This window comes from Haplochromis burtoni, unplaced genomic scaffold (assembly GCF_018398535.1).
Source record: "Haplochromis burtoni strain Fernald_Lab_line unplaced genomic scaffold, NCSU_Asbu1 Contig_99, whole genome shotgun sequence".
In the NCBI taxonomy this organism is placed as follows: Eukaryota; Metazoa; Chordata; class Actinopteri; order Cichliformes; family Cichlidae; genus Haplochromis; species Haplochromis burtoni.
The window spans coordinates 1890033-1906414 of NW_024582460.1; positions in this window are offsets into that span (position 1 = coordinate 1890033).

Here is a 16382-nt window from a genome sequence, read left to right on the forward strand (position 1 = left end):
CAGTACCACAATGCTTGTGAACTTATATGCTTTCTCTAGATCCACAAGGACACAATGCTACTCTTTCTGATCATCTAACACTAAATCTATAGTGCTCTTTTTTTTTTCTTTCTTTTTTTAGCATGATGCCACACTGCTGATCTTAGCTTGAACAAGTCATTCCCGTATCTTCATGCTATGGTTTATCAACATTATCCCATTGTAATTACTACATCTCTCTACAACTCTGGTACCAGAAAACTTTTTCTTCATTCAGACATCTGCCCAAACTCCAAGACTGTGTTAAATAATGTGCTTAAAAAGTCCACTGTCTCCCATTTACTCTCTAGTCCCTTAACCTCAGCACACCTCTTCACAGTTACCCTCACTTTCTACTAATCCTCTGTGCTTCCAGTACTGCTGTATTATTACATCCATCCTCTCTCGTTTTCATGATCAATGAGTTGATCAGTGTACTTATTCCATCTTCTCAACACATTGTCTTAATTTGTTAGCACATTTCCGTCTCTGCCCCTAAGCTGCCACACAACCTTTCCAGCTCAATGATTCTATCTATCCACTTGATATAAGTTATTTTCACCTTCCTTAGTGTACAGTTTCCTATAAGCTTTTTCCTTTGCCTTTGGCACCTCTCTCTTTGCTTTACTCCTATCCTCCCAGCTACAGTGGTCCCTTCGCTATAACGCAGTTCACCAGCAGTTCGCACCGAAATTCGCGGCCTCCCTGTTTCGAGGATTTCTTTTGTGCAATTTTGCATGGTGTTTTTGTGTTCTGCATCCTGATTGGCGGTAGACCATTGTCAATCAATCTCGTACCGTGTCTCCTGTACAGTACAGAATGTGTTCAGCTTGTCAAATTTACATAAATCTTCGATCGCTAGCAGTGTGACTGAAGTGCTGTACTGTATGTTTGTAAGTTTTCTCCCCAACAAACACATGTTGGGGAGCCTTTGGGTGCCTTTGATTTCATTCTATAATACTGGACTTATTTTTTAACGAAGGTTTGAACTTTGAGAGTGTTTAAACAAGAGAGAAAAATGTAAAAATGCCCATGCCTGTCTGAGAAAAGTGTTTAAAGTGTGTATCATCTGTAATAATTGTAAAAAATAAAGTTGGCTACCTCGAGGATTTTTTTTAGAATGTAACTCCCGTGATAAACGAAGGACCACTGGCCACATGGCTAGGAGTACATCCTCCACCTTGCCTAGCCTCATTTTCCACCATTTAATCCACACCTCTGCTCTCTGCCTTCACTTCACTGCTTCATGATTACCAAAGTCATCATGCAGGCTACCATCCGATGCTGCCTAGCCACATTCTCCCCTGACAGCACAGTGCGGTCTCCTATCACTTTGTTATTTTATGTTTTTGGAGTACACTGGTTAGTGCACAAACAAATGAAATTCGTAATTGTTGAATTTTTCCAAAATGATCTCATTCTTTTGTGATATTTTCTCTACTGTGAAATCCTGAAGAGTTTTAAGACTCCAAGAAATCTGAACTCAAGGGTTCTAAAACTCTAGGTATCAGTGAGTGTCAAAGATCATACAGTAATGTTTTTAAGCTTTAAAGGGCTTCACATTATACAGTCAGGCACAAGACAAATTGTAGAGCTCAAGCACATGAGTCATCCTTAAGGTTTGTTGTTGTTTTTTCAGGTTTTATCAAACCCATATGAAGCCCTAAATCTTCAAATACTTTCAGTGGACAAAACATTACAATGAGTTTCCAAGAAAAGCGGTTTCACAACCAAGCTTCTGCAAGGTTGTGAAACCAAATGCTTCCTAAGGAGCCCAAAACACAAACTACTCTTTTCTGATTAGCTGAGGAAAAAAAACATCCTCCCACTAGATTGTTTCTCATCACAGATTTCCCCAATGCCTGAGTGTTATCTTCTGTCTTCTACAATATGTTTTTCCTACAAGCACATCAGCCCAGATACAGGCAGGGTCAGTGAACTCCATGTTGTGTAAGAACTGCAGTGACCCCTGCTAACCTACTCGTACCACTCCTTCGTGTTTGGTCTTTTCTGAACAACCATGAAGATGGAATGTGACGAGGTGCCAGAAAACAGCTTTAAACATGCAAGAAATGTTGTAATAACCTCTACAAACAGAGCAGATCAATGTGACCTGCTGTAGATTGATGAATCCTTTGAAAAACATAGCAGCATAACAATAGTTTGACCTAAAGACTTACATCTGTAAGCACACACAGAGAACCTCCCATCACAACTGTTACAAAACAGATATTTTCCCCCTTACCCTAGTCAAGCAGGTAGTGTGGAGTTTATTTGTCAAGACTTTGAAATATCTGAAGTTTCTGTCTCCACCCCAAAACAATAGAGGTGATATTTTTGAGAGGATGCTCAGAGGCAGATCTTTCAAAGAACCACATGTTGGTTTCTTAGGATAATCCACAGGCAAACTTGTCCTGTGGAGTATCCTGCATATGGTTTCTGTAATGCAAGATGCAAGCTACTGGATTATAGGCATTTTTAATACTTTAAAGTCACAAATTAGTACTCAGCTATGCTGTTACTTTATAGTAAAAAACAAATCCTGGAATTTAAAGCAGAAATCATCTACACTATGTCTTGTGGTGAGAAAATAAGGCTTGTGTTTTTTGTTATTGGGGTGAAACAATCTGTCTCTATCTGTTATGGTTACTGATGAGACTGTTGACAGCCTGTTGAACTTCCCTTTTACAAAGGTTGTTTTTATTCCTCTGGTTAAAGAGATCTAACAAGCCACTTCCAAGAAACATGAAAGCGGTGTGCTGACCGTGGCTCAGGGGGTTGGGAAGCGTATCTGTAATTGGAAGGTCGCAGGTTCGATCCCCGGGCTCTCTGTCTTGGTGTTGGACCAACTGGTGTTGGCCAGAGGGGCCGATGGCACAATATGGCAGCCTCGCTTCTGTCACTTTGCCCCAGGGCAGCTGTGGCTACAACCGTAGCTTGCCTCCGCCAGTGTGTGAATGAATAGTGGCATTGTCAAGCACTTTGGGTGCCTTGAAAAGCGCTATATAAATCCAATCCATTATTATTATTGAAATAACTTTAAACCTCCATAAGTTTGGATCTATGTTGGAAAAATGCCATAAAGCATCCAAACTATAATATATATATTTAATATATAATATATGTTGTAAGCAAAGTTAATTTGTTTTGTTTAATTTGATATCTACCTCTCAAAGAGCAGTAGTTACCTCTTTGAGCATAAAATGTGAAGTTATTTCCAAACGCTGACATTTTTTGACACAGGCTGTGGCTGTAACTTGTGAGGCATGTCACATGTTTACATTTCCCTGTCACAATGTAAGTACAGTTAATGTGAGAGGTGGACTGTCACACACTGAGATTAAAGGATCTTGCTTGAGATTAGAGATTATGGCTAATATTGGACTGTATATGAACGATGTTGAAAACTTAAGCAAAACCTGCATTCTTTATAAAGGTCAGCAGGGGGCGACGCCTTTTGTGTTTTTCTTTTTTTTCTCCCCTTTTCCTGACGGGTTTCTGGTCTCAGTCATTAGTTTCATCATTTAATGAACAAAAATTATATCCATTTTATAAACAGCATAGTCAAATAGGAAGATAAAGCATGAAAAGCTATTGGGCAGGCTGTTGCATGTCAAGTGATCTGAGTCATCAGAGTAGAAAAACTAGTCTGTTTACCATGTACCTGCTGTAAAGTCCTAGCTTTCATATACTGTTTCATATTGTTTACTAATGAGTGGGTGGTGACACATTTAACGTTTGCAGTTGGATTTTTATTCTTTTATGATGTAATCACCATTGCAACCTGTGTAGCAACAAATGTTTGGCTTATTAACATATTGCCAGTAGTCGAGCAAAGCTCGAAACACTGGAAAATACAAAATCCACAAATATTGGTTTGTTTACAAAGTTTTATTTTGATCTAATTCTTCATGTATTATGTAATAGCTTCAGTGTATTTAGTATAAGGGGGAAAAAAACCTTGAAACATTTTGACTCATATCCAATATGTACATTAATGTAACTGAAATACTTTTTATAAAAAAGATACAAAATTCTTTCCTCGTGCCCAGGTTAAACACCACTGCCTTAAAGGATCAATTGCACACAGTATCTAGATACATCAAAATCAACAGTAGGCTACTTAATTCAGAAGCAATATAACTGTAGTTGGTAGTGCAGCTGTATAGTTAATAAAACTGTACAATCTGTTGCTTTGACTTTGTGATGACTTCATGAGCAGAAGTTGGTTTCGGTTTGCATTACACTGTCTTGATATTGATGCAGAAATACAACACCTCAAATCAGAGAACATATTAATCACTTTTGGTTTGAATTCATTTCCTCTCTGTCTTGGTGTTGGAATAAAACAATTAACCTGGAAAATAAAACACAACATTGTCCTTTTATTTTAAATCAAATGTATCTTTCTTAAACCTCTGTATGATTGGACGAGTGTGTTATGTGAGTGTATTATTCACCCCATTTGGAGATAATAAAGTTAAAAGACAAAAGGAGTTAAGCTGAACCTTTGTCAGTATCACAAAGGGTGGTGAATGTGTTTATTCGCTGTTGCTCTTCCTAACTGTACATGAGCCTTCAGTCTCTATTTACTCAAGTGGGGATTCTTTGATGTGGATGTTTTGGACAGATCGTTCTATTGTGAATAAAGAAAGGATCTGCGGACATAGGTTGGATGGAATGTAGGGGAGGAGTGTATCTTAAGTAACCATGAGTCTGGATGGAAAACTCCATTCTGTTGCACAGGGAGATAATAACAGCTAATCCTACCAACACAACTCCCCTGACCCATTCATGAGACTGTTTCCAGTTAACTTTGCCAAGTGCAATCCTCTGGCTTGGGCTTCCTCCTACTTCTCATTAGAGCCGCAGCAAAGAGGGAAGCATTGCAGCTAAACACACAGAGTCACTCAGAAAGAGAGAGAGAGGAGGAAACTAAACACAATGGATGCTGGCGCATGGGAGACTGGATTTCCTGGGTTTCCCACACAAAAGTGTACGATCACAAGCTCACAAACATATACACTCATTTGGAAACACACTGTCCGACACACACACGTGAGCTATCATGTTGCATGCCAAGATGCTCGGGTCTAACGGATAAATCCGTTCCCCTATTCACAACCTTAAAGTGGTGAGAGCAGCCCCCGATGCCAAACCCCAATCTATGATCTGCACTGGCTGTTTAATAAGACATAAATGATCCGATTAAGGAAATCTTGTGAGAAGGGGAGGAGAAGAAAAAGAACAACTTTGCTGGGGATTAGCGTCGTTGTGCCCACTCACATCATATTCCTGACTGCTGATTCTGACCCCTGGTACTACTGTTCTGTGAACAACTAGAGAAAGGGAACACAGAGCACAGAGTTACAGAACAAAACTAACTAGAAATAAGGGCGAGAGATGACAAAAATGTAATAACGTGCTGCCGTGGTATATAAATACATGGGGAGTGAAAACAGGTGTGTGGAGAAGAAGTATTCAGTGCCCTGCATAAAGTCCTGCAGCCTATTGCAACATAACTAAGGGACGCTTCAGGATCACCTGATCCAGCTTTAACTATAAGCTTCATCAAAAAATGAATTATAAGTTTTAAGCCTCCTACTTTTAGAAACTCTAAGAACTGCAAGTAAGCCAGCTGTCTGACAGCAAAATGCTCTATTAGGATAATATGGTACTATAAGCTATGATGGGACCTGATTATTCAAAGCGTGTGTGTGAGAAGAAGGATTGCAGGGATTGGGAGCCAATGCGGAATAGGAGAAATATAATCTAGGTTTCTAATTTTTGAAATATTGTGCAGATGTGTTTAAGTATTGTTTTTGTATTTATGTATTTAAGACCAAGTAACAACTAATTAACTATTTTAATTGTTAATTAATTGTTTTGATCATTTGGCTTCATAGACAGATATAACTGGGTATCATCAGACATATTAATCCTTCTGTAACCAGGTTTCTGTAAGGCAAATAAACCAGTCTATTAATCAAATATTAAATCATTTACTAATGTGAAGACGGAAGACAGTCCTCTAATGTTGAATAGTCCACATTTATGGTGATTGATTTTGGCTGGTGGATAAACAAACTGGAAGTTTGGATCCCAGTTTTTGGATCCCAAGCAGGATCCAAAAACTGTCCTGGTTGAAAATCTTGTATTTGACACCGTCTCAGCCCAGCCCACTCCCACATGGACTTTGTTTCTCTATGTAATGCCTCACTTGACATCCTCAGGCCCTTTATAAAGCTCTCTGGAAACTTTTCTTCAACAAGCAAATACACCCAACTTCTTTCAAAGATGCGTAGAAAAAGTTCTGAAGAATGTGTGATGTGGGAAAATATTTAAAACAGATGGAGTCTTCGTCACAATATATATCAACACTGGAGAAACAGTTTTGCAGGTCCTACATTCAAAGTCTGGGCTTCTAAAGGACTTTATAAAATTCAAGATCTCTATCATCTAAACTGATGATTTTGAAGAATTGAAGCATAATGCTACTTTAACGGGAAGCTTCTTTTTCACTCAAATAGCTACACCTAAGAAGTTTTGTAAAAGCAGGTGGACTCAACTCACTTAGTAGACCCTCGACAAGCACCTGATGAAACACAGATCATGCAGGAATTTTTGTGAAAGTGCGTGAAATGTTCCATTCTGTCCATCAGAAAGTTAACATTACAACTGAGAGCATGAAACAAAGACTTAGTCACTTAATCACTTTGTGCTGGAGCTCAGACTTTGATTATACACCTCTAGTTAATGTTAGCATATGTAACTCCTGCGAAATTAAATGTCAGAAAGATTAAAACATTTTGAGCAAGAGGTCAAATTGACACATGAGGAGATTATTTCAAAACAAATCCCAGTAGACCCAAAGCTATTTTTACTTGTTTTGTATCCAAAAGGACACAATTATAATAAAAAGGAACAGACACTAACGGACGTCAGACTTTGAAATGCCAAAAACACAATGGTATTGTATTAGAGGGAATTGTATTAGAGGGAATTGTATTAGAGGGAAGAAAATCCAAACTTTACACACATCAAATGATGCAAAACCTTCCTCTAGAAACACACTGTAAAGAATTTGTATCTGGCTGAGGGTAAATCAGGACAGCTGTTTGTTTTGGACCTCACCAAAACTTGGATGTCAGTTTGGTGTTGGTGTTTTTAGAATCGCTGCTGTTTTCTTTTTGTTTCTTTTTTATTTAGATAAAAATAATACTATAAAAAAGTAAATGAAACAAATGTGGCCATTAGATATAGATATATTAGATATAGGCTACATTAAAAAAAAAGTAAGATAAAGACACGAACAGTTTTGCAAATTGCGTAAATATTATAGACAATATGTGTTTATAAGTGTGTTCCCCTTGCCTCATACATGGTGAGAAGTATGAATGATTTCCTAAACAGATTTTTCTGTGGCATGGATTGCTTTGGATGGGCTCCCCATATTGTGGAGACGTTTCTTGAGGGATCGTCTGCATCTCAATCAAACATTTCCAGGTTTTCACTACTTTGATTCCTGCTGACATCTCTGCAGTTTCAGACCTAAGAAAGATGGACTGTATATGGCACTTTTCTATTTGAACACTCAAGGTACTTTCTTCTGAAAACTTCATTCGCGCACACATTTAACGTAACATTAACACCCTCACATGGATGCATTGGAAGCAACTCAGAGTTCAGCATCTTGTCCAAGAACTAGAGGAGACGAGGATCGAACCTCCAACATTCTGATTGGGAGACAACCCGCCCTGCCTCCTGAGCAGCAACTGAAGACTGAGCTGAAATTTCTGAGCTGTAGACTTGAGTCTGTTTATTACCTTACTGTACACTCCTGCACGTATGTCTTACCAGAGATCATAGATGCACTGTTAGCCATCTCTCCCACAGTCTGTGATTCTCTCTCTCTGTCCAGTCTCCTTGTTCCTTTCTGCAGGTATCTCAGGCTGCAGAGCTGCCTGTTCCTGCTCTGTGGTTAGTGGCCTCACTATCCAGCCACGCTTCGATTGTTTGTTGCATTGAATGTTATTTGTTACCTCTACACTCTTTTGTTCTCACACTGCTTTCTCCTCACCCTGTACCTGGTATTTCCAGAGGATTCTTCCTGATAAAAGGGAGTTTTAGTGCTGGCACAAAGAGGATTACTGGATAGTTGGAGGTTCCATTTGTAATTCTATAGAGCCTTTAAAATATAAAGTTCACTGTGATTACTATTATTGTGCATGAAGACAATAATAAGTACATAGAGGCAATTCAAGCAGTTTTTCAGGAGAAGTAGATAGAGAGTAGCATTATTCAATTCAATTCAATTTTATTTATATAGCGCCAAATCACAACAACAGTCGCCTTAAGGTGCTTTATGTTGTACAGTAGATCATACAATATTAGATTCAGAGAAAACCCAACAATCATTAACCACCATCCACAGCCATGTAAGAATCTGGTGATTGTTTTGCACCATAAGCTGTAAGTAATAATGTATAGTATGACTGTATAGACACAGATTTGCCCACATTGTTGTATCTTTATGCCTGTCATGAAAGGTTGTTCGTTTTTTATTATTGTTATCAAAACACTTCCTTTTTGTTCTTATGTAAAATGAAAAGATAAGACATAATTGAGGCTGATCAAACGATAAGACACTGAATGCGTATTTTTTATAATATGTGATAACCGTGAAGTAAATAGTCTTCCAGTCACAGATACGGTAACTTATGGGTGTTAGATTGACCAGCTTTAACCAAACAAAATTCCTACTTGCAGAAGTGCCTGGTGGATTTTAGGAGGCTAACAGATGATGTCATCAAGACTGAATGGCTAATTATTAGTTGAGACTCACTGAAGGGAATTTCCATCTCATTCTCTAGTGTGGTTTTTGTCCCGTCTCCCTCCTCTCACACCGCACTGAGCCAGATGGGTAAACTTCCCTGAGCCTGGTTCTGCTGAAGGTTTCTTCCCGTTAAAAGGGAGTTTTTCTTTCCACTGTCACCGACTGTTTGCTCATAGCCAACCAGTTAATTTTTGGGGTTTTTGCTGTATTATTGTACAGTCTTTTACCCTATGTTATAAAGCGCTTTGAGGGGACTGTTGATGTGATTTGGCGCTATGTAAATAAAAGTGAATAATTAAATTGAAATGAAATTCTCATCCCCAAGACATCAATCAAGATGTCAGTGTTATGACGGTAACAAGTGTTGATAATTATGTCACAAGATCTCTTTGTCATTTGTGCCATGGGTCACTGTGTCTGACTGAAACCCTTTAAATAAGCTATTCCTCTGCAGACAAACTGTTAGCTGTTTGACAACTACTCATTCAAAAAGAATTTTTCATATGAAAAGAAAGTTGGAGATTGGTCTGCAACGATTGTTCTTATTTTCCTCAATCATTAATGAATAATAAGATGTTCTAACTTTACCGAGGGCTTTCTTATAAAGCAACAAACTATTTCTCCAGGCTAAATGATGATCTTCTAAATTTGTGACATGCCATTTCCTCTCCGGCTTACGACTTGTCTGTTTTAGGCTACGTGTTTGAGAATTATACCCGGAAGTACTTCTAATTTGAGGCTCTATTTTTCACAGAAGCTACAGTATCCAGTGTCATACGTAGTGAGGCAGTAAAGTTATTAACAAGATAATTGACTTCTGTTGGAGTAGTGTTCAGGTAGCTGCTCTGCTCTGTGTTGGTACAGGGCATTGAAGACGATAACAGTGTTTGGATTATATTCTTAAACTTAGTTACAGCGCTTTCAGAAAGACATCAGATTTAAATGTTGTCATGTTGTCAATGTTCTGAAATGATCAGAACAGAGACGGTTTTCAGGAAACACTGTTCATATGTTAAAACAAGATCTAGAGTGTGATTAAAGTGGTGGGTGGGCTCTTTTACACCCTTTCTTTACTCTAATAGGGACCACAAATTACAAAATGAACAGCATCTAGGATATAAGAGTTTGCTTAGGTCACAGATCAAAGCAGTCAAGGGCCATTTTCATATAGACTTCTATACAATCTGACTTATTTTGAATTCAGACAATCTGCCTCCTGCTGGCCATTGGAAAGAATACAGCTACTTCCACGTTCTTTTCATTTTTCATAGCTGAAAGTTACGTTCCTCTGTTATATGCAGTGCTGTGTTTTCAGAATTCGTTTATATAACTTTATTTGTATAGAAGCTTTTGTCTCAACAAAAGCTTAGATTTGAGATTAGGGTGATTCCAGGTCCTGCACAGCTGACTGACAAGTAATACAATGTTGAAAAGAGCTGAACAGAGTAAATAAAAGACAAGTATAAATCTCATAATTTTGTAAAAAAGAGAAAAAAACAACATGTTATTCAATCAATATTTACTATGAACAGCCTTTGACTATAAGGCAGCATGCATTTTCCTCTTGCACGGTGTTTCTTGTCGGGTCCTTTGGGATGACTTTGTTGAATTTGTTATCGTATTCTCATGTAATCCTGGACTGACTCATGGAGAGAGTACTGTGGGGGCCAGACCATCTGTTGCAGTACTCCTGTGTCATCATGCCACAGATGTTGCCTGATTAATAACAAACACGTGCTGATGGTGTTAATGTGTGACAGATGAGAATCTAAACACATTAAGTGGATGTAAAACTTTTGCACAGTGCTGTATGTAAACCTCAGAGAACTTTCAGCGTCAGCGCTCGTGCAGGTGTGCGTTCCTTGAGTGGGTGTGATTGCAAACAGCCCTGTTTTTCTCATCCCTTCTGTCGTGGAATCCTCCCCCCTCCACCCGCCTCTCCCGACGCCCTCAAGAGGGCAAGGTTTAAATCACCTTAAGTGAATCTGGGGGACCAGCATGCGTGTTTGTGTATGTGTCAGTGTGTGCTTGCGTATATATGTGGGCGTGAGTAGCTCCTGACAGAACCAGACTGTTTTTCCCGTTGCTCTTTGTCAAAGGTAAACATTCCAGTCTTGGGACGTTCAATGCCATGTGCCGTTTGATCTCCTCATCATGTGACACCTGAAAGAGGTAGAAAGCCCTTCTTATCGTGGATCTCCCAAACACAAACCCTGCAGAAAGCACACGGGGAGGGGGGCTTTGTGTTCAGGGTCTCCGGCTTGTTAGGGATCTGGCTGCATTCGTGTGTTTTTGAAAAAGTAGGGCCGACTCTGACCTGAGATAACTCTGCTCTGTTTGACCAGTCCGCCTCTCTGATCTGACAGCAGAAGAAAACCCCACACAGCCTGGCAGCTACCACATGTAGCTTTTCTATGAGAATACTTCACATGTTTTAATGCCTCATGTCTCTCCCACTTTATATCAACCTTTAATTACACAGATGTGTGCTTTAAAGCTATGTAAGGCAATATCACACAGTATCACAAGGACCAGCTTTAAACAGGGGCATTTGGGGGCTTGTAAAAAAATATTTTGAACTGTTTAGGGTTAAGGAACATTCTCTATTATTTTTTTTAAAAAGCAAAGAACATTTGGGTCACATGAAAATAAAAAGTGCAGTCAGCTCCCAGCGACCCTGGAGACCAGATTCCCTCACAAGGACACAGACTGCAAGCATCATCCTGAAATCACAGTTCAGCTGAGGACAGATGCTGCACATACCCCAGGAAACATGACTTTCATAACTTTGATGACAGTGTATTGTTTGAACAGGTAAACTGGCAGCAGGGGAGATAAGTGGCAGTTAACACTGAAGTTAAAAAAATGTTCAGCACAACTTTATGTCTGCTCATTTGGTGACTTTGTTAAAAAAACAAACAGAACAGGAAGCACTTCACTCCCTGGGAAGTATTTACTTTTAAGGGAATAGTATTGTATTTTGTATCTATTCATGCTGTTTTCTTTGTTCTTTTTAAACATACTTTAAGAAATTTGTAGTGGAGTAAAACTCAGATAAGGGAAGCATGACAGATGTTTACTGTTATTACACAGTGACGCACTGGTGATGCAGGAGTAGGTCATGGATAACTGATTTGTAAATAAGTGGACATGAATAACTTGAGCTGCAGAATTTTAGGCTCTGTTTTGCAGATAAAAGACATTTTATGAAAGGTTGGGCTAATTTGACCTTGAAGCAGAAGTCAGAGGTCCAAACTAACATTATGTTTATCCCTATATTATTCCTAGATATCATTCCTTATACATCTATATGGTGTCAATATAAACAATGGCAGGAAGAAACATGGTTTTAAATAGCTCTATATTGCATTACTATAACTTTGACCTTCAGGTTAATTTATTGACCTTGAAGGAGAGGTCAGAGGTCAGATGTGACATGACATTTTAAATCATTATACGATGCTTTGTATATATTTTTACAACACACACCACCTTATATTTTCAAAGTTAGAAGTTTGTCCAGTTTTCACCTATAAATCATTACAGTAAGCTGACTTCGGAGACCTTGGTGGAAGTAAGTCACATGTTCATGGATCATAACATGACCGAACTCTACACCCATACAAAGTTTTACCAGAATTCGTTCAAAACTATGTTTGCAGACAGAATGGCACGCATGCACACAAAAACTACCAAAAGCATAACCTCCTTGGTTGCAGTAATAACATTAATAAGTGGAAATGTACTGCTAATAGCACTGGCACTGCATCTGTAAAATAATGTCCAATATTATGAGTACTACTCTGCAGCATTATGAATAAAATGATATCGAACTGTTTGAAAACTTGGTTAAAATCCTTTGATATGAAATTATACACTCTTGTAAACTATATACTCCTGTAAAGTTTAAAAAGCTTTATAGGAGTTTTTGTTTTTTAAACTTTACACCAGGACTGTTTTGTTATGCTGACATTACATTAGATTAATGGGATACTGTATTATGTGCACAGTGACTATGGATTATGGTTCAAAGCTCCAGAGACAGCTGAACTTTTGTCAGGAACATTAAAGGACCTTAGATGTGAGCTGCTTTCCTGTGTAGTAGCTCGTTAGGATTGAACTAATTGTCTGACAGTTTCAACCCTTTATGCACTAGCCAATTTTTTTAAGATTAAAAAGGTGTTCCTCATATTCAGTTAGTAATAGCTTCACAACTATGAGACCAAAATAAACAAACATGGACTGTAAGATAATTTGGGCTGAATTGTGATGTTTCTGTTTCCCAGTCAGCTTATCAAACCAACATTTATCTCCTGCCTACTCAAAACTGTGAATTAAATGCAATCAAGTGCAACTCTCAAAGCGATATATGAGATAAATAAAATACAAGTAAACATAAAATAAAATGCTGTACAGCCCTTGCAAAAGAAAAAAAATATGTTTTGCCAACTCTAAGTCGAGAAAGGATGCTGTCAAAGGACTTCCTGTCCTGTGAGAGTGAGAAAAAATAAACACCATTAGGACATCCTGTAGGACATAGTGTATAAGCTGCACATGTGCACGTGTTTTATTGGTGAATGGCCTGAATGCTGCCTCTGTCCTTTTAACCCTCGTAAAAGGAGCTGCTGTGGCTCAGGGGGTCACCCAGACTTCAGAAGCCATCAGAAGGCCAGTGGTTTGATCCCTCGGCTCCTCAAGTCTTTATGTTTATGTCGAACAAGGAAAAACTAATATGGTCATAGTGCTAACAACAAGTGACTAAAGTGCATACAATAAAGTGCTGCGTGGGAGTAGAGTAAAGGCATTTGAGTACTTAATAAAGTTTTTAAATATCGTACATAAATACCACTATGTTTAAACCTCACTGGTCTGTTACCAGATGGACTATTGACGTCACCTTTTGGTTTGTCCTGTTTTCAAGCCCTCAAGTTTATAATTTTGGTCATTGTCATCTCATGTTGAAACTGAGGACATCGGACACTCACATCCATACCAACTTGAACATCACACATGGAAACACACACTAAAGTTCTGCTTCACCCTAAACCAGGTCCAAGGACCAGGACTGGCCCAGCAAAGACTCTAATGAGGCCCACTGGATGGTTTTTGGAAACGCTTTAGAGGGCATAAATTTTGGATTTCTAACTGTATTTAACATGGCTTTCAGCTTTTACTACTGATAAAGACTTGCCCCATGGCCATTCATATAACAACAAAGTAACTGAGTAACAGACAAACAATTACAAACAATTACACGACAAAAAGATTGCTGTTTTTTAGTATCTCCTATAGAAATATCCTTTTTATTTTCCAAGGTAAAAAAGTTTGGTTAAACTTCTTTACAAGAACAGAAATGGGTGTTTTACCCACTTGAGCTCAAAGTGGGCTGTACGTGGCCCAAAATTAGTTCGTTTTCGTAATGGAACCATAATTCACATATTGAATATGTTTGATTGATTGATTGATTGAATCTTTATTTTGAACATGTTGAAAAAGTACAACAAAATAGAATTAAAAGAGACAAATGAACAAAGCAAAACAAAAGGAAAACGAGCAACCACAACTCCAAATAAAGTTCATGTTCAAAAAGGAGCAGAAAGAAGCATAAGCTTATTTAACCCCACCCCTTTTCCACTATATAGTATCAATAGACTACAAAAATACCTCCTTGCAATTACATTATATGTCATGTGTAATTTTTTTTATTTTTTAATTTTTTATATATACATATATGTTTCTCTCTATCCATACATACGTATATACACATACGCACATATACACATTTTCACCTCAAGGATACACAACCTACAAATATATATATATATATACCCATACCAACATACCCGTGCACCCGCACACACATGAAAATGTTAGACAAGAACACCCTATCAAATCTCTACCCTTCCCTGTACCCTGTAAAAACCATATCCTTAAACCGCTTTTTAAACTGCGCCATGCTTGGACATTGCTTCATATCATGTTTTGTTCAAGAAGACCTGAAAGTATCTTCTGAGACCATGAATTCAAGATCAAAAGTTTTCCCTTTCAGTTTTTTTTGGGGTCAGAATCAGTAATGTAGTCGAGATGTGTTTTCAAAATATGCCAAAACATATAATAAATCTGGGGCTTTATGTGTTCACTTATAAAAAGAGGTTAAAAACACATTTAAACAAGTGGCCTCCCCAAACGAGAAGTAAAGAAACTCTCTACTCATGTGGACTCAGCAGGGATGATATCAAATCAGAGAAGTTGAGAATGAGTATTTATTGGAAAATTATATAAAAGCACATTGTTTACTGTAGCATATGAATGCAGTATTGAACTGTCACCTTGCTACTGATTTTTTTGTTTTCTTTACAAAACTGTGCGCAAAAAAGTGAATTGGATGTTCAAAATTTCCAGAGGAGGACAACCAGCTCAAATAAACCCCAGGATCCACATATTACATTCAAACAGGACTTCAGCTTGTTAGCTACGAGTCCCCAAATCTTTATTTCACCCCAGGGCTTGGAGGAACAGAAATCTGGGCAATGAGTTTGAGTGGCTGTTAAACCAATTGGCAGATGATGCAATCTCACAAAGCAGTTACATAGAGATAATGACACCATGCAGGGCATTGCATCAGAAAGTCAGATATTAGGTGATAATTTATCATAGCGTGTAAAGAGGGTTTTTAAATAGGGGGCAGTGTGCACTGGGAAAGGAAAAATTGTTTTTCCTTTAGTGTGTGTGTGTGTGTGTGTGTGTGTGTGTGTGTGCTGGGGGAGGAGGGGGGGGGTCTTTTGGAGGGAACATTCTCACATGCAGTGACAGGACTGAAAATACCTTGCAGCAAGCCGTGAAAATGTGCATGTCGTCCACTGTGGGACCATCAAAGTCCCCAGAGAGCGGCTGGGAGGCCTGGGACGTGTCTGCGGCCACGTCAGGCTAGCCCCCATTCAAAAGCATTGGTCTATTATTATCCCCGGAAACAGATAATTACGACGGGACATTTCCTGGATGAAACTCAAAGCCGTCTCCAGTGCGCGCACGAGGGGTAGACGGGGATCGCATACAGAGAGTCCCGAGCCCTCCAAACGGCGACCCCGTTTCACGGAGCAATTTCTGAAACTGGAGTTTTATTATCTCCTCGCAACGCTCCGATGCTTTCTCATGTCAAAATTAGAGCCACCGGTTCGCTCTCGGAAGGCCCACGCTCCAGGCGCTCAGCGTGGGCGTGCGTAATTTGCGCCCATTGTTGTTATTTTTGCTTCTTCTCCAAAGTTGTGTAAGAAGTTTGTTGAGGACAATTAATAAAAGCCTATTATGAATGGACCAATTCATGAATAGTCAGTGTTGTTCCAGAGGAGGTCATCTGCAGCAAAGCCCCCCACTCCAAAAAACAAGGAGCTATTTCTCCCCTCAGGCAGTTCATGCGTGTCCTCTTTACAACTTGTAGAAAAACAAAAAGAAACAAGAGAAAAACGGCGCTGATAACTCATTGCCCGCGCCTTGTTACTTTAATGTGGTACTCTGGAGTTCAGTGTGG